This window comes from Dipodomys merriami, unplaced genomic scaffold, assembly GCF_024711535.1.
Source record: "Dipodomys merriami isolate MVZ:Mamm:240054 unplaced genomic scaffold, mDipMer1.0.p SCAF_42, whole genome shotgun sequence".
Lineage (NCBI taxonomy): Eukaryota > Metazoa > Chordata > Mammalia > Rodentia > Heteromyidae > Dipodomys > Dipodomys merriami.
Genome location: NW_027205826.1, coordinates 2,804,477 through 2,829,665, shown reverse-complemented (window position 1 = coordinate 2,829,665; position 25,189 = coordinate 2,804,477). Strand labels below are relative to the sequence as shown.

Genomic DNA, 25,189 nt, shown 5'->3' with positions numbered 1-25,189 from the left:
TGCACCTGGCTATCACAGGGACTTTTAAGGTGTCTATTGTGGGGGCTGGAAAGATGGCTCAGCGGTACAGTGCTTGCCTTGCATTCATGAGGCCCTGGGTTCGATTCCTTAGTACCACATAAGTAGAAAAAGCAGGAAATGGGGCTGAGGCTTGAGCTGAAGAGCTGAGGGACAGCTCCCAGGCCCAGAGTTCAGGCCCCACGACCGACAAAAAAAAAAGGTGTCTATTGTGTTTTATTTCTCGACTCAGTGCTGCTTATGTTGTTTGTGAAAAACTACCTCACTGTTACACTAGATGAACTTTTCTCTACGGACAGTACAACTCAAAAGAACTATCTCAGAGAGGAACAATATTATAATTCATTTCACACTTAACAAAAATTGAGGCCGTAAACACTTCAGATCTAAACTTCACAGCCCTCAAAAAAAATAATAACATAACTAGACTTCACAAACTCCCACAATTGTAACGTATTAATTACTACTCTGTGAAAAGAAATTAACTCCCAGAAATAACACTGTCACCATATTTAACCCTTCTACATTATGAGATGTTTTTACTCTACTAGTTTTTTTTGATTAAGTATACTTTTATTATTATTAAGGTGCATGGAGGAATTACTATTTCATAAGCAAAGTAATGAGTCCTCCTCCTCCCTTTCTTCTTCTTGACAATGTCACCCCTTCCTTTGCTTTCCCCCAGTTTCCAAGCTCCCAAACTAGCTACAAATTACATTATGAAAGATTCTGATAACATTTTATCACCCACTGTCCCACCCTTTATCCCTAATCTGAATCCACTTTTAAAGGCAACACAAGATTTCCACTTACTCTAATACCAATTCAAAGCTTCCTGAATAGCTTTTAAAAAAATCAATGATAAAAGATGTAGGTTGGCAGGTGCTAGTGGTTCAGGTCTATAATCCTAGCCACTTAGGCGGATTGAGGTTCAAAGCAAGACTGGAAAGGAAAGTCCAAGACTCCACCTCCAAAATAATCATCAAAAAGTAGGGATGAGATGTGGTTTCAGTGGTAGAGTACTAGTTGAACAAGCAAGCCAAGCACATATGAGATCCTGAGTTCAGACTCCAGTATTGCAAAGAAAGAAAGAAAGAAAGAAAGAAAGGAAGGAAGAAAGAAAGAAAGAAAGAAAGAAAGAAAGAAAGAAAGAAAGAAAGAAAGGAAGGAAGGAAGAAAGAAAGAAAGAAAGAAAGAAAGAAAAGTGCAGGATGTACCTTATCTGATGGCAAAACACCAGGATAGGGAATGTGGCTTAGTGGCAGAGAGCTTGCCTAGCATGCTCTCGGTTTGATTCCACAGTACCATATAAATTAAACACACACACACACACACACACACACACACACACACACACACACACACACACACACGCTGGTGGCTCACACCTGTAATCCTAATTACTCAGGGGATTGAGATCTGAGGATCATGGTTCAAAGCCAGCCTAGGCAGAAAAGTCTGTGAGTTTCTATATCTAATAAAACTACTCAGAAAAAGTCAGAAGTGGTGTTGTGGTTCAAGTGGTACAGCGCTAGCCTTGAGAACAAAGAGCACAAAGAAGCTCAGGGACAGCATCCAGGCCCTGTGTTCAAGCCTCAGGACTGGCAAAAAAAAAAACAAAACAAAACCAAAAACCAAAAACCAACCACAAACACACAAAAAATACCAGGATGAATTCCAGATGCTGAAATCTCACCAGTAGTCAACGACTCTGGATAAACTCCACTCTTTTTTTTTTTTTTTTTTTTTGTCGGCCGTGGGGCTTGAACTCTGGGCCTGGGCGCTGTCCCTCAGCTCTTCAGCTCAAGGCGAGCGCTCTACCACTTGAGCCACAGCGCCACTTCCGGTTTTCTGGTGGTTTATTGGAGATAGGAGTCTCACGGTCTCTCCTGCCAGGGCTGGCTTTGAACCGCGATCCTCAGATCTCAGCCTCCTGAGTAGCTAGGATTACAGGCGTGAGCCACCAGCGCCCGGCTTAAACTCCACTCTTAAGTTTTGGTTTCTCTGAGTAGAAAGTGGCAATAATATTCTATACCAAGGGAATTACATGCAAAAATGTAATAACCAGCACAACAAACAGTATACTATTCTTATTGTCTTTATACATTAGCAGTATTAGAACAAAAACATGGCAATTCTGGGAAGACTCTGTGTGTGTGTGTGTGTGTGTGTGTGTGTGTGTGTGTGTGTGTGTGTGTGTGTGTGTGTGTGTGTGTGTGTGTGTGTGTGTGTGTGTGTGTGTGTGTGTGAGAGAGAGAGAGAGAGAGAGAGAGAGAAAGAGAGAAAGAGAGAAAGAGAGAAAGAGAGAAAGAGAGAGATGCATGCATGAAGCTTAGGTTCCATTCCTCAGTACCACATAAACAGAAAAAGCCAGAAGTGGTACTGTGAAAAGTGGTAGAGTGCTAGCCTTGGTGCTGTGGCAAGTGGTAGAGTGCTAGCCTTGAGCAAAAGAAGCTCAGGGACAGTGCCTAGACCTTGAGTTCAAGCCCCAGGACTGGCAAGGAAAAACAAAAAAGAATCTCATGGACTTTCCTACTCAAGCTTTAGTCTCCTGAATAGCTAGGATTACAGGTTTGAGGCACTGATGACTGGTAGACAGAGTTCTTTTGTGTGTGTTGGTACCAGGGCTTCAACTCAGGGACTTATACTGGTGCTTGTCTTTTGCTACTAATAGCTAGGGCTCTACCTCTTGAACCACACTTCTAGCCCAGCTTTTTTCCTGGTTAATTGGAGATAAGACTATTATAGACTACCTGAGCTGGCTTCAAATCAGGTCTTAGTCATCTAAGTAGTAGTACAGGTGTGAGCCACCAGCACCCTGAAGGACTGAGTCTACTTTCCCTAAATTAGGTTTCTGCTGCAATGTGGTCCCCAGGCACCAACAGTACATATTAACAGAGGCTTTGGATTCTTTTCTTTTTTTTTTTTTGGGTCCTGTCATGTAGCCTGAACTCTGGGCCTGGGCGCTGTCCCTCAGCTCTTCAGCTCAAGGCTAGCGCTCTACCACTTGAGACACAGTGCCACTTCTGGCTTTTTTCTTTTTGCTTATGTGGTGCTGAGGAATCAAACCCAGGGCCTCATGCATGCAAGGCAAGCACTCTACCACTGAGCTACCTTCCCATCCCCTGGATTCTTTTTTTATTCTGAAAACACATGCATAGAAGACTTTTATATTTACTTCAAAATGATTTTAAATGCAGAGTTTAAAGCCTGCAATTGCCAATTCTATTCTGTTCCTCTTTATAATATCAGGAAGAGAGAAGTACATTTCTGTACAGTTACAGAAAAATGCTAAGTATCTGGTTTGAGAATGTTGTATTTTGGTAAATGGGGATTCTTTTCTTGCCTGAACATACTTAGTTCATTTGTAAGTGAATAGGGAAAAAAAAAAGGAATCATGATTCTTTGAAAAACAGAGAAATTACCTAAGATCCCATAAAGCTTTCAACATTTCTACAAGGAAAACTTGTTCAAAGTTATATCAACCTACAAAATAATTTGTATGAGTATGTATACATGAAAGATAAGAACAACTACATTTTAAAATTCTTTTTTTTAAACATTTTAAAATTCTTAACATGGGTCTAGGAAGGTGGCTTAATGGTAGAGTGCTTGCCTTGCATGCATGAGACTCTGGGTTCAATTCCTCAACACCACATAAGCAGAAAAAGCCAGAAGTGGAGCTATGGCTCAAGTGGTAGAGCGCTCGCCTTGAGCTGAAGAGCTGAGGGGCAGCACCCAAGCCCAGAGTTCAGGCCTATGACTGACAAAAAAAAAACAAAGCAAAAATAAAAAAACAAAAACAAAAGAAAAAGAACTTAATATATACTTTTAGCAACTCCCTGAATTACAGAAATTCAGTATAAGCCAGTGAGTTTTCAACCAGTCTGACCCCTGAGTACCAATGGATCAATCAATCAATCAATCCCAAAGGGACAATACTGAAATACTGTCAAGAATTCTAGTGACATCTACCATATAATTTCAAGAGAACACACACACACACACACACACACACACACACACACACACACACACAAATATACAGGACCTTGGCAAGAGAAATAGTCATGGGAGAGCTATTTAAAATCAGTTCTCATCAACTTTCTATTAGAAACTACTGGAGTGCTTGCCATTCTCCTGGTATGAGTGCTGACTCAGTCCTGAGCCACACTGATTTATTACCAACAACTGAATAAGCACTCTACAAACACCACCTCCATCTGTTACAGGTTTTGTTCAGCCTGAGAAATATCTTGGCTATACTGCTTGTTATCTATGTGCCAAACCATGAAAAACACCCACAGTGCAGATAAGTCATTATGAACTTTTGTGTAGTTTCTATTTTGAGACTGGCTCTCATGATGTAGCTCAGACTGGCTTTGAACTCCTAATCCTGAATGCCTCCACCTCCAAAGTGCTATGAGTATAGGCCTGGCGTATTATGAACTTTCAGGAGGAAATAACCAATTTAAAGGTAGTTAAGCCAGGTGCTGGTGGCTCACGCCTGTAGTCCTAGCTATTCAGGAGGCTGAAATCTGAGGATCACAGTTCAAAGCCAGCCTGGGCAGGAAAGTCTGTGAGACTCTTCAATAAACCACCAGAAAACCAGAAGTGTGCTGTGGCTCAAGTGGTAGAGTGCTTGCATTGAGCTGAAGAGATCAGGGCAAGCGCCCAGGCCCAGAGTTCAAGCTCTATAACAGGGGGAAAAAAAAAAAAAGAGGGTACCTTGTATCATCACCTCTCAGCAAAAGTATACTACCTGTGCTACAAAATGCTACTAACAGCCAGGTGCTGGTGTCTCAAGCCTGTAATCCTAGCTAATCAGGAGGTTGAGATCTGAGGATTACAGTTCAAAGCCAGCCCAAGCAAGAAAGTCTGTGAGACTATCTCCAATTAAATCACAGACAAAGCAGGTTGTGGCACTGTGGCTCAAGTGGTAAAGTGCTAGCCTTGAGCAAAAGAGCTCAGCAACAGTGTCTAAGCCCAGAGTTCAAGCCTCAGGACTGGCAAAAAACAACAAAAACAAAAAAACACCACCTTTGAAGTATTTAGCCAAGAAGGGTAGTTGTAATCTCAGCTTTGCCTGAGGCTGCAGGCAGGATCATAAGTCCAAGGCCAGCTTCTGGCAAAACACAAGACTCTACTTGAAAAATAACTCAAGGCCAAAAAAGGGTTAGGGGGTCTACGAAGAGTGAGGCTGAGTTCAAACCCCAGTATGACAGAGAGGAGAGGAGAAAGGAAAGACAGAAAAAGAGAAACATAAATGGGTATTTCCAGAAAACCCTATTTCCTAGCAACCTGGGAGTTGTAAATCATTGTGTGTGTGCGTGTGTGTGTGTGTGTGCGCGCGCGCGCATGTGTGCATGCGTGCATGCGTGCTGGTCTTAGGGCTTGAAATCAGGGTCTGGGCACAGTCTTTTTTTTTTTGGGGGGGGGGGTCCAGTCGTGGGCCTGAACTCTGGGCCTGGGCACTGTCCCCCAGCTCGTCAGCTCAAGGCTAGCGCTCTACCACTTGAGCCACAGCGCCACTTCCAGCTTTTTTCTTTTTGCTTATGTGGTGCTGAGGAAATCGAACCCAGGGCCTCATGCATGCAAGGCAAGCTCTCTACCATTGAGCCACCTTCCCAGCCCGCTGAGCTTTTTTGCTATAGTGTCCTACCATTTGAGCCACAGCTCCACTTCTGGCTTTTTGTTGGTTAAATGGAGATTAGAGTCTCAAGGGCTGGCTTCTATATTAAGACGTTTATCGTAGTATCCTTTTTGTCCCATTTCTAAAACGTATAAATATTGCTGGTGGCTCATGCCTATAATCCTAGCTACTAAGGAGGTTGAGATCTGAGGATCACGGTTCAAAGCCAGCCCATGCAGGAAAGTCCATAAGACTCTTATGTCCAATAAACCACTAGAAAGGCAGAAGTGGCACTGTGGCTCAAGTGGTAGAGCGCTCACCTTGAGCTGAAGAGTGCAGGGACAGCACCAAAACCCAGAGTTCAAGCCCCACGACCAACCCCCCCCCCCCCAAAAAAAAGTATAAATATTTTTTACTTAGTTTACTTTAATCTCTCATTTTAAACTTTAGCAACTCTCCTTTTTGGTTGCTGCCTAAAACATTTCCATTTTAGAAACTGAATTTGCATTCACACTTAGACACTTTATAAAAGCAGGGTGAAAATAACTCAAGGCAAAAAAGGAGATCTCAGCCTCCTGAGTAGCCAGAATGATAGGCTGATAGGCATGAGCCACTGGTCCCAGCTTAAGATCAGACACTTTATAAAAGCAGGGTGAAAATAACTCAAGGCAAAAAAGGAGATCTCAGCCTACTGAGTAGCCAGAATGATAGGCTGATAGGCTTGAGCCACTGGTGCTAGCTTAAGATCCTGGACTATTTGCTTCTTCCATTGAATGGCAGACTGACGTAGAGAGAAAAACAGCTATACACACATTAGAAAGCCAGAATCATGCATGCATCTTTTGAAATGTAAGAGTTCCTTTATGATGTCCACAGATGCTGGAAGTTAAACAATTAGGAAGACTGACCATATTCTGGGATATTTTTCTTTGACGAATAATTTAGTACTCAAAAAATAAACTCTATTCTCAACCTCTCCATTTCAGTTGCCATGGTGAAAAAAAAAAGTTGTTCATGGTAATTTCAACAAAACAGGAAGGTAGTTCACACTTATGTGACTAGGAGCAGTGAAATGTATAGGCAATACCCAAAATAAACTCTTTCTACTGAAGTAGTACAAAGAGTTTCCATTCTGACTGCTCTCAGAATAATTCTGTGAAATGTCCAACTACAGGAGTCTGGATTAAAAAGGAGAGGGGGCAGAAATACACACACAGATCAGGGAATTCCAACTGAGGGGAACTCCTGTACATCTGAAAAAATTCAACAGTCACAGTGGCTTACACTGGATAAGCAATGTGTAGCCAAAGCACCAGGCCGCAGCTAGACGAACAGAGAATATGGGCCTCCCCAAAGTCTTGTCCAGCAAGCTACCAGGGCAGTGCAATGAGGTGGGTGCCAAAAGGTACCAGGCGACCCTCAGTTCAACAGAAAATATCTGAGTTCCAAATACCAAAGATCATCTAACACCAGGATAGAAGATACCAGGCCAACTTCCCAGGGAAGTATGAATTAGGTGGATCACATCGTTATTAGTTTGGCCTGTGCAGAGTTAAATAGGGAACAGTTAAATAGGGAAAGAAAACTTTGAAGTGCAAATCTGGGTTCAGTACAGTCCAGGGAGCAGAAAACAGAGGGAGCTGACTTAGTGGACAGGGCTGTCAGCAAGAAACACTTGAGGGGGAACCAAAAGCTGCTCTGTGGTGACGCAGCAGAGACAACGCCATACAAATTAAGGAGTTCAAACATGAGTGTTCCAGAAGCTCATCAGAAGTCACTGAGGGGCTAGAGGTAGGGCTCAAGTGATAGAGTGCTACCCTTGAGCAAAAAGAAGCTCAGGGACAGTGCCCAGGCCCTGAGTTCAAGCCCCAGGAATGGTGCATGTGTATGTATGCCTGTGGTTAGGAAAAGAGTTTCGCTCTTGGCAGTGCATGGACTTTTTCTGGAAAGTGCTTCAGAAAAACTGCTACATATAGTGGAGGCAAATGTCTGTCTTTTAAGTCCACAAATTTGGATGCTCCTCTTCTTTTTTCTACCTCTTTTTTTTTTTTTTTTGTTGGTTCCAGTCGTGGGGCCTGAACTCTGGGCCTGGGTGCTGTCCCTCAGCTCTTTAGCTCAAGGCTAGTGCTCTACCACTTGTCTACCTCATTTTTTTATCCCGTGTTTCTAAAGAAACACTGTCCACAACTGGCAGTCTCAATAATCTCATTTGTTTCCTATCAGGACTAGGGCTGAAATGATCCTCAAATCAGGTCTCTGTATCCTCTAGGGAATGTATTAAGGAGATATTTCATTGTATTAAGTGACATTTGTCATGGAACAAACAATGTAGGAAGCATTCAACTTTGACCAACTACCTCAGGGAAAAAAAAACACAAAAAACAACCTCCCCCCCCCCCCCCCAAACCAAACCAACAACAACAACCAAAAAACATGCTGGGTGCTGGTGGCTCATGCCTGTAACCCTAGCTGCTCAGAAGGCTTCGATCTGAGGGTCATGGTTCAAAGCCAGCCTGGGCAGGAAAAGTCCTGACACTCGTTTTTTGTTTTTTTTTTTTTCTGTCAGTCATGGGGCTTGAACTCTGGGTCTGGGCTCTGTGCCTCAGCTCTTCAGCTCAAGGTGAGCGCTCTACCACTTGAGTCACAGCGCCACTTCCGGTTTTCTGGTGGTTTATTGGAGATAGGAGTCTCACGGTCTTTCCCGCCCGGGCTGGTTTTGAACTGTGATCCTCAGATCTCAGCCTCCTGATTAGCTAGGATTACAGGCGTGAGCCACCAGCACTCAGCTCTGAGACTCTTTTTTTTTTTTTTTTTGGGGGGGGGGTCCGGTTGTGGGGCCTGAACTCTGGGCCTGGGCGCTGACCCTCAGCTCTTCAACTCAAGGCTAGTGCTCTACAACTGGAGCCACAGCGCCACTTCCAGCTTTTTTTTTTTTTTTTTGCTTATGTGGTGCTGAAGAATCGAACCCAGGGCCTCATGCATGCAAGGCAAGCGCTCTACCACTGAGCCACCTTCCCAGCCCTCATATCCCTAATTTTCCTGCCTGGCCTGGCTTTGAACTCTGATCCTCAGATCTCAGCATCCTGAGTAACTAGAGTTATAGGTATGAGCCACCAGCACCCAGGTTTCTAAAAGCATTTGTAAGGAAGCTGAGATGGGTCTAAAGGGAGAAGGAAAGACAGTACCCATCCCCAGAAGTGTTTATGAACTACAGGGGCTATGTATGTGAACAATAAGGGAATGAGTAAAAAGTGATAATGGGAAGTTGCTGGTTGTGAGTTGACTATAGCAATGTGTTTCCAAGTTAGCAGGATGTTTGGTGGCTCATGCCTTTAATCCAAGGTAATCAGGAAGCTGAGATCTGAAGATCCAGGTTCAAAGTAAGCCTGGACAGACAAACTGAGACTCCTATCTCCTTCTCCAATTAAACAGTAAAAGCTAGAAGATGTGGCTCAGGTGGGAGAGCATATTGGCATTAAGTGAAAATGTTAAGTGAAAAAAACAAGAGAAATGTGAGGCCCTGTGTTCAAATCCTACTACTGGCACAAACACACACAAAAATTATTGCATGATTGATGTGGAAAATCCAACTTGTATCTAGAGGAACTAGAAAAAACACAACTTTAAATAGTCTAAAACCATCAAGGACTTACAGGTAGAGGCACTCAGACTATGTCAGAGAGTACAAGCAGCAAAGTAATCGCCACTTATGTTGTACTTGGGTCTAAATTAAAGGAGCCTTTGTTGTTTAATCACATTTTGCTTGCTGTCTTCTGCCAAGCCATCCTCCTGTGATGAAGCTGTCATATGTTTCAGTAACAAGTGGTAATTACATGCCTTTTGGACAGTTGGCTCTGGCTCCATCAAGCAATCTCTAACAGGTAACCAGCTGGCAGTGTCACTCCAGTGCAGAAACGCTGCTGCCACACAGAACAAGCTCTCCTCCCTGCCCCCTCTACCACCACTGGGAAGGAAGAAGAGCCTTAGAGTCCTGAAATCTTCAAGGACACATTTTCATCAGGATGGCCCGAAATAACTAGATCAAGGGGCTAATTTCAGGCTTCTTTCTATGACTCAGACCTTTGACCACTCCTTTACCTTTCTGGGTGATCATACTGGCAAATATGAAAACAAACTATACTCTCAGTGATATATATATATATACACACACACAAGGGTACATGGGTTTTATGTATGCATATCCACATCAGTAATTATTTATTTAAACAGAACATGAATCAAACTAAGAGACTACTCAGAATGAGAAAGGAATGGGAGAAAGGGAAAAGTGTGAGTAACTTTGTAACACACTACAAGACTACATGAAGGCAGCATAGAGAAACTCAATCAAAGTTGTTTATCTGTGGGGAGATGGGGGAGAGAAATAGACTGGCAGTGTGTGGGGACAAGTGGGAGGGGGTTCAAATAGCAGGGAGATTAAAGGAGGTTAAATACTGTCAAAATAGATTATTTCCAACTATGAAAATGAAACAAGGAAACCTGTTGGGGATGCTATTTTTTTTTTTGAAGGAGAGAGGGGAGTAGGGAGTGTGATAGAGGAGATCTATAGAGATATAACAATGAAATTTTTCTCCTGTATACTAATATAAGCTAATAAAAAATCTGGAGCCAGGCGCCAGTGGCTCATGCTTGTAATCCTAGCTACTCAGGAGGCTGAGATCTGAGGATCACAGTTCAAAGCCAGCTCAGGCAGGAAAGTCTGTGAGACTCTTATCTCCAATTGACCACCAGAAAATTGGAAGTGGTGCTATGGCTCAAGTAGTAGAGCAGAAAAGCTCAGGGAAAGCGCCCAGGCCCAGAGTTCAAGCCCCATGACCAATCTCTGCCCCTTCCCCCCCCCAAAAAAAAAAATCTGGAAAAGGTATATGGGTTTATAAAAAGTAACTTGGCCATATTATATCAAAGACCTGAATCTTTATTCCTGTTAACCCAGTAATGTCATTCTTGGGAATCTGTTCTAATAAAGCCATCAAAGATGACTATTAACGCCTAAGGGGCTGGGAGTATGGCTCTAGCAAACAACAAGCTCTGGGTTCAGACTCTAGTACCGCCCAAAACAAACAAATCAGAAAACTAAAGGAGGAATCTGTTACGGTGGTGGACATACCTGTAATCTCAACACTCAGGAGGTAAGACAGGAAGATCTTAAATTCAAAGCCAGCCTAGGCTGCATAGTGAGACTCAGCTCAACAACAAAACAGACAATAAACATATGAGCATGGATACAGTAGAGAACTACACTAGAGTCTGAAGATTCAATGAAGAGGTAACCATTCATTCAAGGAGTGGATAGTGGACAGACAAGATCATTATAGCTTCAGGCACAGTAATTCTATGATGGAAAAAGTTGAAGGTGCTTTGCGAGAAAAGCACATCTTGAAGAGACTTAATTGTACAAAGAAGGGAGTTGAGGAAATTTCAGAAGCTCTACATATGAGCAGAATTTAGATAAGGTAGGCTTGGGAGTAGAGAAAGAAAATTTGAGTGAAAACAGAGAGAAATAAGTAGTGGGAAGAGTCTAAGTAACAGATCTTGAACAGGAAGGGACTTAGCACATTCTAGAAACTGAAGTGTTAAGTCCAAGTGAACTAGGTAGCAATGGAGCTATGGAGTAAGTGTAGGAGGGCAGAAAGACAGATGCTTCTAACAGATAGTGAAGGATTTAGAGGACAGGATGGAGACTCTGGGATTTTCTCTTTAAGATAATTCTGGCCCCGTGCTCCAGTGGCTCAAGCCTGTAATCCTAGCTATGTAGGAGACTGAGATCTGAGGATCATGGTTCAAAGCTAGAACAGGCAGGGAAGTCCACGAGACTCTCATCTCCAATAAACAAATTCAGAAAAAGCAGGAAGTAGTGCAGTGGCTCAAGTGGTAGTATGCTAGCCTTAAGCAAAAGAAGCTCATGGAAAGTGCCCAGGCCCAGAGTTCAAGCTCCAGGACTAGCAAAATAAAAATTAAAAAATTAAAATTCTGGTTTGAGTATGGCACGCTGACCTGAGACAGATAAGAAGGTCAGTAAGAAGACTAGGTAGTTAAGAGAGATTTAGACCAGGTAGGGGAAGTCTAGCTCTTTGAAGTTTCCAAAATGTACATGTAAAACCCCACATGCATTAAGAATTTAAATTTGCCCTTCTCTCCCCAAAATATACTACTCTGTACTTTTTTTTTTTGAGGTGCTGATTATGAAGACCAGGGCCTTGAGCATGCTAGACAAGTGCTTCACCACTGAGCTAAATCCTTAGTTCTCTAACTTCTGCAAGAATAGAGCTCCTATAGAATGAGAAATCAAATTTTATCCATTATCATAGGCTTTTCAAAGTGGTGCAGTTAAAACTCTAGAAAATGTGTAATTACGGGCTGGGAAGTTGGTTCAGTGATAGAGCGCTTCCCTTGCATACATGAGGCCCTGGGTTCAATTCCTCAGCACCACTAAGCAGAAAAAAAAAAGTCAGAAGTGGCGCTGTGGCTCACGTGGTAGAGCGCTAGCCTTGAGCTGAAGAGCTGAGGGACAGCGCCCAGGCCGAGTTCAGGCCCCACGACTGGACCAAAAAAAAAAAAAAAAAAAAGAATGAAAATGTGTAATTATTCTCTACTATAAGCAATCAAATGTAGGAAAAGTAAAATCTCATTTGTGAAGGATGATCCCATTCTCCATGGAGAATGAAGGTGAAATTTTAACAGATATACAATTAAGAACAGCTATATATACTGCTTTTTTTTTAAAAAAAAGTAACCAATTCAGAGAGATACTATTGGAAATATCCCACTTTAACTAGCATAGTCATTTTTATGCTTGTCCCTTGTAATTTAAACTTTTTCTACTTCCAGCCAGGCACTGGTGGCTCATGCCTATAATCCTAGCAGGATCATGGTTTGAAGCCAGCCTGGGAAGGTAAGTGTAAGACTCTTATCTCCAGTTAACTAAACAAAGCTAAGAAGTGGAGCTGTGGCTCAAATAGTAGAGTGCTAGCCTTGAGCACAAAAGTTCATTGGCAGTGAGTGTTCAGACCCAGAGTTCAAGCCCAAGGACTGGCAGACAAAAACTAAACAAAACCTCTACCAACCAAACCAAACAAAAAACTTTCTCTACTTCCAGAAGTGACATAGGTAGCAAAACCCTGTCTCCAGAAAAGCAGGAAAGAAACAACCCAACATGACATCGGGGCTTTCATGACACTTTCAGAAAGAAAATGGATTCGAATTTAGGATGCAGCAACTTTTTTTCTGAGAAATTCCAACAAGATGAGAAACAAATATAACTGTTGTTAACAGACGGGCTAAATTATCCCCTCCTTTTGCTGCTGGGGCGGAGGCCTTGCTGATAATTATGGCACTTCAGGCCTCCTTTAGGCAGCTGCAGGCTCAAAGGCTCAGAAGGAGCAGGTTCTGAGGGGCTAGGGGTGGGGCAGTAAGACTGAACACACTGCACTTGGCATGTCCCATCAAAAGTTGACAAGCCAAGCCTTCCTCCGCCTATAGTTTTTATCTCTAAGCACACAGAAGGCTCAGTGTGGAAAAATCAGCACTTTCATCCCACAGAAACATCACAACCTGCAGAGAGGGACTAGGAATGCCAAATAATAGGATGTGTTAATGCAAACAATGGGTGTGTCAGACCCTAGATTTCAGTCTAGAAAAACAACTTCCTGATTCCTCAAGACATTTAAAGGAGAAACAGGATGACTTTGGAAGGACCACAGTAAAGAATATCAGAATAATGTCCAGGCTGCTTGGAAACAGAAAGACCAGGCATACAAAGGTGCACTTTCAGCTGGGTGCCAGTGGCTCACACCTGTAATCTAGCTACTCAGGAGGCTGAGATCTGAAGTTGGTGGTTCCGATCAAGGGACCAAGCCTGGCAGGAAAGTCTGAGACTCTTATCTCCAATTAACCACCAGGAAGCCAGAAGTGACACTGTGGCTCAAAGTGGTAGGGACAGCACCGAGGCCCTGAGTTCAACCACAGGACGACAACAACAACAACAACAACAACAACAACAACAAATTTTTCTTACCTAAATGACAAGTACTTTCCTAAATCACAACAACGATCTGATATATTATGATCAACTAAGATCTCACTGCTGTCTGCAATTACATGGAATACTATCACTCCACAAAGCAAACGACCCCCATCTCCACAAAGCAAAAAGACTTCCTGTCATGAGTTGTATATCTGATATCCAACTGAACTTTCACAATCTATAGTTCATAATCTATAGCTCTGGGAGAAGAAAACAGTTAAGCTGGCTTTAAAAACTACTTTCTGCCTGGTGTTGGTGGCTCATGCCTATGAACCTAGCTACTCAGAAGGATGAAATCTGAGGATTGAGGTTCAAAGCAAACTAGGCAGGAAAGTCCATGAGGGTCTTTTATCTACAATTAACTACCAGAAAATTGGAAGTGGAACTGTGGCTCAAAGTGGTAGGGTGATAGCCTTGAGCAGAAAAGCTCAGGGACAGCACTTATACCCTGAGTTCAAGCCCCACAACTGAACGAAAAAACAAACTTCCTTTATTGGATGGCCTTCTGTACTTTCTAGAGTTTCTAATAGGCTCAAATAATTTTTTTGGCTTTTATATTCTCAAATAATTACAATTTTTAGGGATGGTACATAAAGTCTATAACACTTTTTTCTTCCAATGCCTCTCTTCATTTGGATATTTTTTTCTTCAATGGGATATACTGAGTTTTGGATTCTTGATTTTTACATTCTAGGCCGTTATGCTAGTACTCTATTACTTTTTTTTTTTTTTTTTTTTTGCCAGTCATGGGACCTGAACTCTGGGTCTGGGCGCTGTCCCTCAGCTCTTCAGCTCAAGGCTAGCGCTCTACCACTGGAGCCACAACACCACTTCTGGCTTTTCTGTTTATGTGGTGCTGAGGAATCGAACCCAGGGCCTCATGCTTGCAAGGCATGCACTCTACCGCTGAGCTACCTTCCCAGCCCCAGTACTCTATTACTTTTACAAAAAGGGTGCTGGTGGCTCATACCTGTAATCCTAGCTACTCAGGAGGCCAAGATTTGAGGATCACCAGGCAAGAACTCTGTATGATTCCTTTTTTTCTTCCCCCAGTCACAGGGCTTGAACTCAGGGCCTAGGTACTCTGAGCTTTTTTGTCCAACTAGCACTTTACTGCTCTGAGCCAAGCTCCACTTCTGGTTTCCTGGTGATTAACTGGAGAAAAGAATCTCAGGAGATGGGCGCCAGTGGCTCATGCCTGTAATCCTAGCTACTCAGGAGGCTGAGATCTGAGGATCGTGGTTTAAAGCCAGCCTGGGCAGGAAAGACCGTGAGATTCCTATCTCCAATAAACCACTAGAAAACCGGAAGTGGCACTGTAGCTCAAGTGGTAGAGTGGTCGCCTTGAGCTGAAGAGCTGAGGGATAATGGCCCAGGCCCAGAGTTCAAGCCCCATGACCGACAAAAAAAAAAAAAAAAAAAAAAAGAATCTCAGGGACTGTCCTACCCAGGCTGTCTTTGAACCGCAATCCTCAGGTCTCAGTCTCCTGAGTAGCTAGGATTACAGACATGAGCCATCAGTGGCCAGTCTCCATATAACTCCTATCTCCAATTAACCATCAAAAAGCCAGAAAGAAGGGGAGTGGTGGCTGAAGTGTCAGCTCTGAGACAGTACCCAGGACCCTATTTCAAGTCCCAGGAATGGTGCATATATATGCTGGGTGGAAAGAGGTCATTGAGTCCTTTGAGAATGTCTTGACTCCACTTGGCATTTGAATGCTGGTTCTATCAGAATTCAGTGGAGTTCCAGGATGAATACAATTAATTCCCTCAGAACTTGAAAGACACCAATTTTGGAGGATGCTCAGTGTAAGCAAGTTACTTGCTAAGCAAGTACTTTGTATCACTAGTTAAACCTCTAGCTTGCTTGGTCTGTAGCATTCTTCAGGATGTCCTTTTATCTACATGTTATTAAGAACCTCCTGCCTGGGGCTGGGAATGTGGCTCAGTGGTAGAGTGCTTGCCTTGCATGCATGAGGTCCTGGGTTTGATTCCTCAGCACCATATAAGCAGAAAAAGCCAGAAGTGGTGCTGTGGCTCAAGTGGTAGAACACCCACCTTGAGCTGAAGAGCAGAGGGACAGTGCCCAGGCCCACAGTTCAAGTCCCAAAACCAAAAAAAAAAAAAAAAAAAAACTCCTGCCTCATCCTCCCCAGCACTGGGAGTATTAGAATTATGAGTACAGACACCACACCAGGCTAGAGCTTTCTCTGTCTCTCTCTCTTCCTGTCAAATTTTTATAATCTCACAATAATGTATTTGAGAGTGAATGTGTTTTCATTCACTATACTGGGTACTGGGCCCTATGTGGAAATTCACATGCATCAGCTTTGAGAAATTAGTTTACTTCTGTTCATGCTCCTAGCAAAATAAAATTCCACCTCAGTGCAGAATCTGCTTTTCACTGTTGAAGGACATAATTGTCCAGTTATTTTCTTTCCTCTTTCCCCACACCATCAATAGTTTTTTTTTTTTTTTTTTTTGGTCCAGTCGTGGGGCCTGAACTCTGGATCTGGGGGCTGTCCCTCAGCTCTTCAGCTCAAGGCTAGCGCTCTACCACTTGAGCCATAGTGCCACTTCCAGCTTTTTCTGCTTATGTGATGCTGAGGAATCGAACCCAGGGCCTGAGGCATGCAAGGCAAGCGCTCTACCACTGAGCCACCTTCCCAGCCCCCATCAATAGTTTTTGTCTCTATTTGCCATACACCATTACACCAGTATGTGCTGTGTCACAAACTTACCAGTCTATACAACCCTATTCCTTTTAGGAGTCTTTTGATGCATTTCAAAAGTGCAGACATCAGTATACTTTCCCCTAAATACTTCCATATGTACTACATCATCATCATCATCATCATCATCATCATCATCATCGTCATCGTCATCGTCATCGTCATCGTCATCAGTCAGCTGTGGGGCCTGAACTCTGGGACTGGGCACTGTCCCTCAGCTCTTCAGCTCAAGGCTAGCACTCTACCACTTGAGTCACAGCACCACTTCTGGCTTTTTTTGCTTATGTGGGGCTGAGGAATCAAACCCAAGGCCTCATGCATGCCAGGCAAGCACTGAGCCACCTTCTCAGCCCCCCATATATAAATTATTAACTACAGCTATAGTATTTTCTTTTTGCATGAAATGTACACAACCACCACCGAGACACAGAATTTTCCTAGCAGTTTGCCGTAGCAGGTTTCTCAAACTCCTTTCCCTGTGTCCATTCCTTTCTTTGAACTTCTGCTCTCACTCACACTCATCAAGGTCGCTTATGAAGGACACTGATGAATTCCTGTAGCTGAAGTATAAGGCTACTCCCTTCCCTTCTCTGATTAAGCCTACAGGCAGCATGTGATCTAAGTGACCATTTCATTCACCTAAAACACCTTCTTTGCTTCTAGTACACTTCCTGGGTTTCCTTCCCACCTAACTGGCCACTGATTATTCCCTTAACAATTTAGGTACAATGCAATTTGGCATCAAATCATTTACACAGGCATTGTGTTTTAGTTTAAATATTTACTTACAAAAGCTGTTTTTCCTCCTCAGTACCTACTGGGGTGGACATTGAATTTTAAAATTAAAATTATTAAAGATGGAGGGGTTAAAGTACAGAGAACTCATCTTTGACTAATATAGCAAAAAAACACAATCAGGTGGGAGAAATCAACAGCAATTTGATTGGTGTGAAGGAGCATTGTACTGGACTCTCACACTGGACTCAAAAGTTTTTGCCATCTGGCTCTTACCTAACCCTCTAGGTGCCACCTTCCTGCTTGTTTTTCCCTTGAACTCCAAGTTCTAACCACACAAAAGCTACTTTCAGTTGCCCAACTGCCTGGGTGTTTAATGACTTCCAGGCTGTATCTACTCTGCCCACTGCCTAGAACCACAACGAAAGACTTATTAAATGTAAGGACCTTCTCTAATAACCATGTACCTTGTATTGTTTTCACAGCTCTACTGTCATACTTGTCTCAAGAGTTCCAATTAGCTGTCATCTTTACTAGATTGAGCCTATGTGAGGGCTGGAGCTTCAGCTGTTAATTTTGGTATCCTCAAGGGCACTCAGTAACTGTTAGGAGGTTTGACTTTTCTGGCAAAGAAAAATCTTTGCTGAAGAAACAATATTCTACAGAACTAATAGCTACTCAGGAGGCTGAGAGGATCGAGATTCAGAGCTGGCCTGAACAGACAAATCTAAGAGACTCATCTCTAGCTAACCATCAAAATACAGAAGTAGAGCTGTGGCTCACGTGGCAGAGTGCCAGCCTTGGAGAGTATGAAGCCCTGAGTTCAAGTTCTGGAAAACATCCTCCCACCACAATTCAGTTCTTTCTCTTTTAGAAGAAGTAATAAACTACTTTCAAAATGTAAATAAGAGCCAGACACTGGTGGCTCATGCCTGTAATCCTGGCTACTCAGGTGGCTGAGATCTGAGAACCATGGCTCAAAGCCAGCTAGAACAAGAAAGTCCATGAGACTCTTATCTGCATTTAACCACAAGAAAACCAGAAGTGGAGCTGTGGCTCCAAGTGATGGGGTGTCAGCCTTGATCAAAAGAACTCAGGGACACTACCTAGGCCCTGAGTTCAAGCTCTACAATCGACAAAAATTTTTAAAATATAAATAAGAATGTAAAAATAAATGTAATTATTTGATGAATGTTTAACAGCTGGCTTTCATTTTATTCACAATAACTGAATGTTTCAAAAAATACAGTTTCAATAGATTGCAACTACTTATCCCTTCATCTTTATATATGCCCAGGAAGGATAATTCTGGAAAAAAAAGCACCACTTTCTCATTTGTTGGGAACAATTCTTGGTAATTTTGAGCCCATCACACACTCCTCCCTCTCACCCCCCCCAAAAAAAAATCACCTGCTTTCCAAAATCAAAGGACCAGATGGGATTTTTTGAGATCTTCCAATCATGAATGCTAATAACATGTGTGTGTGTGTGTGTGTGTGTGTGTGCGCGCGCGCGCGTACTCACACCCTCGTGCCCACACAGGTGCAAACGCACGTGCTGGGGCTTGAATTTAGGGCCTTATGCTATTGCTGGCACTCTACCACTTGAGCCACACATTCACTTCCACAAACATGGGACTTTAGTTACAAAGTATCTCATTTTAGACAGTTTCCAAGAATTAACCTAAAAACCCACATAAACATAATCCCCTTATCCATGCAATGTGGGTCAAACAGCATATGTCGGTGCTGTAAGGGATCACTGACCCAAAAGCAAGGTGTGGTGGAAATAGAACAAGGGCAATTTGGAGCATGAACTCCAATGCTCCTGTTTCCCCAGATCTGGTCACATGGCATCACTGGGTCTTGGATAAACTGCTTATGAACGGGTTGGTAGACAGCTAGCCAATGAGGAAAGTGTCAGGTACTGAGTGTGAGTCCTGGTCTTCGACCTCTTGCCCCCCCCCCCCACAAAAACCGTATAAAGTCAGAGCCCTATATGCTACATTTTCCTTTTGTTTTTTTTTTTTTTTGGGGGGGGGGAGGTCCGGTTGTGGGGCCTGAACTCTGGGCCTGGGTGCTGTCCCTCAGCTCTTCAGCTCAAGGCTAGCGCTCTATCACTTGAGCCACAGTGCCACTTCTGGCTTTTTTCTTTTTGCTTATGTGGTGCTGAGGAATTGAACCCAGGGCCTCAGGCATGCAAGGCAAGCGCTCTACCACTGAGCCACCTTCCCAGCCCCTCCTTTTGTTTTTCAAGTTACAACTTTACAAAAGTCCAACACACAGTATACTTGCTGTCCAACTGTTGTTATTTATATTATAAACAGTATTCTGGGCAGAATACTTTCACTTTACACATGAACCAGCTAGGGCTCAAGAAGTCAAGGGCCTAGGCTACAAACAGTTAAGAAGGGAAGCTGCAACTCACTTCATATTTGGCTATCTGATTCTCAGAAAATATTTTGCTAACTTGCCTTTATTAAAAGAGCAACAAATTAAATTACAGGTGGCAACACCTTAAGACAGCTACCCTGCCATGGAAATGATAAGGGAAATCTTTTTTTTTTAAGGGCCCAAACACTTGACTTAAAAGTCATCATAAATCGTTGTCAGCTCCTTTCCAACTGCCTAACTTACAAGGAAATACTGTTTCTTTCATATATCTAGGCTCATATTACACAGCTGCTATACTAAATTATCTGCTTGCAAAGTACTAATGCTAAGTATCTTGAACGGTTAGAGAAATACTCTGTAGGGGCTGGGAAGGTGGCTCAGTGGTAGAGCGCTTGCCTTGCATGCCTGAGGCCCTGGGTTCAATTCCTCAGCACCACATAAGCAAAAAGAAAAAAGCCAGAAGTGGCGCTGTGGCTCAAGTGGTAGAGCGCTAGCCTTGAGCTGAAGAGCTGAGGGACAGCGCCCAGGCCCAGAGTTCAGGCCCCACGACAGGACCCAAAAAAAAAAAAAAAAAAGAGAGAGAGAGAAATACTCTGTATTTTGAGGAAATATTCTAAAAATGATGGGAGAGGGCTGGGAAGGTGGCTAGCGGTAGAGTGCATGTCTTGCAAGCATGAGGCCCTGGGTTCGATTCCTCAGCACCACATAAACAGAAAAAAAAGCCGGAAGTGGCGCTGTGGCTCCAGTGGTAGAGCACTAGCCTTGAGCTGAAGAGCTGAGGGACAGTGCCCAGACCCAGAGTTCAGGCCCCATGACCGGCAAAAAACAAAAAACAAAAAACAAACAAAAAAACAATAAAAATGATGGGAGAATGGGTGTAGACTCATACAGGACAATGAATTATCAGTCCTGTGTGGTGGCTGGGGATGGGGGGATAGTTTGGAGGTGGGCCTGAGGAAAGTTCTCCCGTTGAGTTTTAACATCTCTAAATAATATTTGCTTACAAAGAGTACTAAAAGCGCATTAGGAGTGTTGGCATACACCTATAAATCATAGCACTTAGACAGAGGCAGAGGCAGGAGTTCTATAACACACAGTGAAATCCCTATCTGTATTTTATACATAAAACCAATATGTATGCCAGGCGCCGGTGGCTCATGCCTCTAATCCTAGCTACTCAGGAGGCTGAGATCCGAGGATCATGGTTCAAAGCCAGCCTGGACAGGAAAGTCCATGAGACTCTTATCTCCAATAAACCACCAGGAAACCAAAGTGGTGCTGCGGCTTGAATGGCAGAGCACTAACCTTAAGCTGAAGCGCTCAGGGACAATGCCCAGGTCCAGAGCTCAAGCCCCACAACTGACCCAAAACAAAACAAAACAAAAAACCAGTGTGTATGTGTGTGTTTTAATCTTCTAAGAACCATATTACATCTTTGGGGAGAAAAATCACCCCTGTTGAGAATAAGAGTAATTTACCAAATTACTCAGGACATATGTAAGTCACAAGTTTTAATAATGGAGGCAGCAGATATTTTTAAATATGTTGATTTGAACAAGATGCAAGGATCAAATGAGTTTCACTTTAAAAGCATTCCAAATTGCTGGGTGTTCAGACAAGGAAAACAAACAAAAGTTCTGTTTATAAACTCGACTCTACTTGCTACATCAGGTGCAGGGGCTTTGTCTTGATTTTTAAAATTCTAAAACTACACGTTTCCACCCACAATATCATGCTTTTGCATTCAAAATCCAGCCAGCTTGCCTCTGTTTCCTGTGTGGGTATCTAAGTACAATGGTGTGTGGGCCAATCTTCAAAAGGGCAGGACAGCCCCCCACCTCCAGCCATGCTTCCCCAGTTACTAATGTGACAAATACTGACAACCAAATAAAGTGCTACAGCTAAATATTAAAAGCTTTCCCATTCTGGAGATAGAAAAAAAGAATACGTGTCTAGAAAATGAGAAACTATGAGAGAAAATGAGAACTGTGTGAGATGGGCAGAAACAGGAGAAAGGAAGGGAAATGAATGCTCCAGGTACCCAGGAAAAAGTATAAGACCTTTTAAAAGCCCAACAGTAGGTTTGTTCTGAACATCATGCTTCAATAAAAGTTCCTATGTCTGTTATAGAGTGGGAAGATTATATTCCACCACACAGACTTCCTGGTTTCTAGCATTAAGATCTAAATCTTTTCTGGCCACTATATGCCCTAATATCTACCCATAAACACTGGATAGAATACTTCTAAAATCAGTTAAAGAGCAGATTACTCAACTTCCATTCATAGCAGTGCCTGATTTCTAAATTTCTCTGAGTATCTTTTCTTTTTTTTCTGCCATGGGGCTTGAACTCATAGTCTGGGCATTGTCCCTGAGGTCTTTTTGCTCAAGGCTAGTGCTTTACCACTTTGAGACATAGTTCCACTTCTGGTTTTGGAACGGTTAATTGGAATGGTTTTAGAACGGGTGCTGGTGGCTCATGCCTGTAATCCTAGATACTCAGAAGGCTGAGATCTGAGGATCTCCGTTCAAAGCCAGCCCGGGCAGCAAAGGCCATGAGACTCTTATCTCCAATAAAACCACTAGAAAACGGGAATTGGCACTGTGGTTCAAGCGGTAGAGTGCTTGCCTTGAGCTGAAGAGCACAGGGACCAAAAAAAAAAGTCAGACTTTCCTGCACAGGCTGGCTTCCAACTGTGAGCCTCAGATCTCAGCCCCCGAGTAGCTAGGATTACAGGTATGAGCCACCAGCACCTGACTCTGAGTATTTTTGTTTTTTGCCAGTACTGGGGCTTGAACTCTAGACCTGGGCACTGTCCCTGAGCTTCTTTGGCTCAAGGCTAGCACTCTACTACTTGAGCCACAGTACCACTTCTGGCTTTTTCTATTTATGTGGTACTGAGGAATTAAACTCAGGGCTTTCTGCATGCTAGGCAAGCACTCCATCACAAAGCCACATTTCCAGCTCTATCTTTTCTACTTTGGAAAACTACACAGATCATGGAGAAGACAGTGATAGATATGCTTTGACCATAATTTCAGAAGTTTAAGAATACAACAAATGCAAAGATAGTTCTATTTTCAAATTATTTACTGTGGGCTGGGAAGGTGGCTCAATGGTAGAGCGCCCAGGCCTCATGCATGCAAGGCAAGCGCTCTACCACTGAGCCACCTTCCCAGCCCACAGCTCTAAATTTTTAAGAGTTTGTCCTAAAAACAAGTCAGCTAAGGAACACAAAGACAGCAAGACTAAGGGCTCCAACCTGTAATCCTAGCTATTTGGGAAGCAGAGATTGGAGGATTATGATTGGAAGCCAGTCCAGGCTCTATATAAAGCAATGGCTAGGCAGAATGTTTCACACCTGTCACCTACTGTAGCCACAGCTACACTGTAATCACAATGGCCTGGTGCAGTGATGCATACCTATCATCCTGGTGACAAAAGAAGCATAAATTGAATAGCAGTCCTGGCAGGCCCAGGCAGAAAGTGACTGCAAAAGGGATGGATGGTTCAAGTGGTAGGGCACCTGCTATAATCCCAGTAAGGCAAAACAAATGCAAAATGCCAGATGCCAGTCGTTCACAGATGTAGTCCTAACTACACAGGACGCTGAGAGCTGAGGACTGCAGTTCAAAGCCAGCCTGGGCAGAAAAGTCTGCCAGATTCTTATCTTCAATTAATCAGCAGAAAACCAGAAGCAGAGCTGTGGCTCAAGTGGTAGAATGCCAGACTTAAGCAAAAAAGCTAAGGGATAGCACTCAGGCCCTAAGTTCAAATATCAGCAGAAAAACAAAATGAAAACAAAACAAAACAACAAAAACCCCACAAAGATGTAGGCAATGTAAGTACACCAAAAAGTCAACATAGTGACTGTGTACCAAAAAGTTAACAAAAGATATTCTTGGGCTGGGAAGGTGGCTCAGTGGTAGAGTGCTTGAGGCCCTGGGTTCCATTCCTCACCACCACATAAGCAGAAAAAGCCAGAAGTGGTGCTATGGTTCAAGTGGTAGAACACTAGCCTTAAGCTAAAGAGCTGAGGGACAGAGACCAGGCCCAGAGTTCAGGCCCCATGACCAACAACAACAACAAAAAAGATATTCTTGCACAATGAGCTCTTTTGGCTACAGGGACAATAGGAATATTCATGACACTAGCTCAAGGTTCTCTCACTTTTTGGCAGTGCTGGAGACTGAACCCCAAACTTGCATCCTAGGCAAGTGCTCTACCACTGAGCTATATCCCTAGCCCAAGAGTCTCCTTTTGGTATTGTTCTAACTCTAGTTTTATGTTAGGGGGGAAAAAAAAACAAAAGAAAGAAAAAAGCATAACTCAGCCAGAAATAGTCATTGCACACATCTATAATCCTAGCACTTGGAAGGAGGCAGAAAAAGTTGAAAATCAGCCTGGTCTAACTGAACGAAGAAAAGAAAAAGCTCAGGCAGACACCAATGGCTCACACCTGCGATCCTAGTTACTCAGGAGGCTTATGTATTATGATTGAGATTCAAAGCCAGCCTGGGCAGACACATCTAGGGGACTCATCTCCAATTAACTAGCAAATTGCCAGACTGGAGGAGTGGCTCGAGTGGTAAGAGCAAAAAAGCAGTGTCAAAGAGCTATGTAATAGCATCAAGGGAAGGAAAGAAGGGAGGGAGGGAGGGAGGGAGGGAGGGGAGAAGTGGGGAGGGGAGGGGAGGGAAGAAAGGAAGAATCAAAATTGGTTTTACCTGGCAGTTTAGAATCTCTACTTGTCATCCATGAGAAGAAAAAGATTGTACTATCTTATTAGCTTCTTCTCAGATACTGCCCATCTTTATTTTTATTTTTAGGACATCCCCTGGCAGTTCCATATCAAGGGACTGCTATGATAAGACATCTGCAAGCTGACACCAATCCTACTGCAGTTCCATCTGCTGCCCACCCAGATGGCTCATGTTTAAACTGGGAAAAAGTCCATAAGAGGCAGAACTAATGCCTCATGTGATACCAGATCTACTTTTAACTGTCTCAAAACCAAACCTTAAAATCAATAAGCTAGAATCACTTAAATCTTCTTGGACAAAATCTTGGTATACAAGAAATTCTGACTCCTACTTTAATGAATTCTATTTTACTACAGAGAATAAAACTGTTTTTTCACTCCAGAGTTTTACATCTTAAATAGATGTTAAAGGTGGGAAGGTGGATGAGATGAGCAGGGATAGGTCATTCTGGTAAGGTGCTGCTTTAGAAGTTCAATCTTATACAACTACAGTAGTTAATAGATGGCTTAGTTTCATTTCAAAAACATCTGCTACAATCAACATCCACATGAAAAGCTTCAAATCAAAGTACAATGGAGCTGTTAGAGATAGAAAATATGAGTAGAGGCAAGTTAAGAGTTAATCAAGTCTGTCATCCTGGCTACCTGGGAGATGGAGAACCAGGGATGGATGGAGGTTTGAGGCTAGCCTGGGAAAATTGAAGTTCAAAAGATTTAATCACAATGGCTGGGTGAGGTGGAACACACCTATTATCCATCCCACCTGGGGATGGCTTTACAAAGGGATGTATGCCTAATGCCCCCAGTGACACAGGGAAGCTCAAGGAATAGGACTGCAGCCCAGGCCAGTCAGGCATAAAATCACACCTTAT

At 43.0% G+C, this 25,189-nt stretch overlaps 1 protein-coding gene across 1 annotated transcript in view; it reads right to left on the bottom strand.

Annotated features, from left to right (window-relative positions):
• Positions 1–25,189, bottom strand: part of Grb2 (growth factor receptor bound protein 2) — an 83,919-nt gene that overhangs the window by 19,633 nt on the left and 39,097 nt on the right. The gene's annotated exons all lie outside the window — the stretch shown is intronic.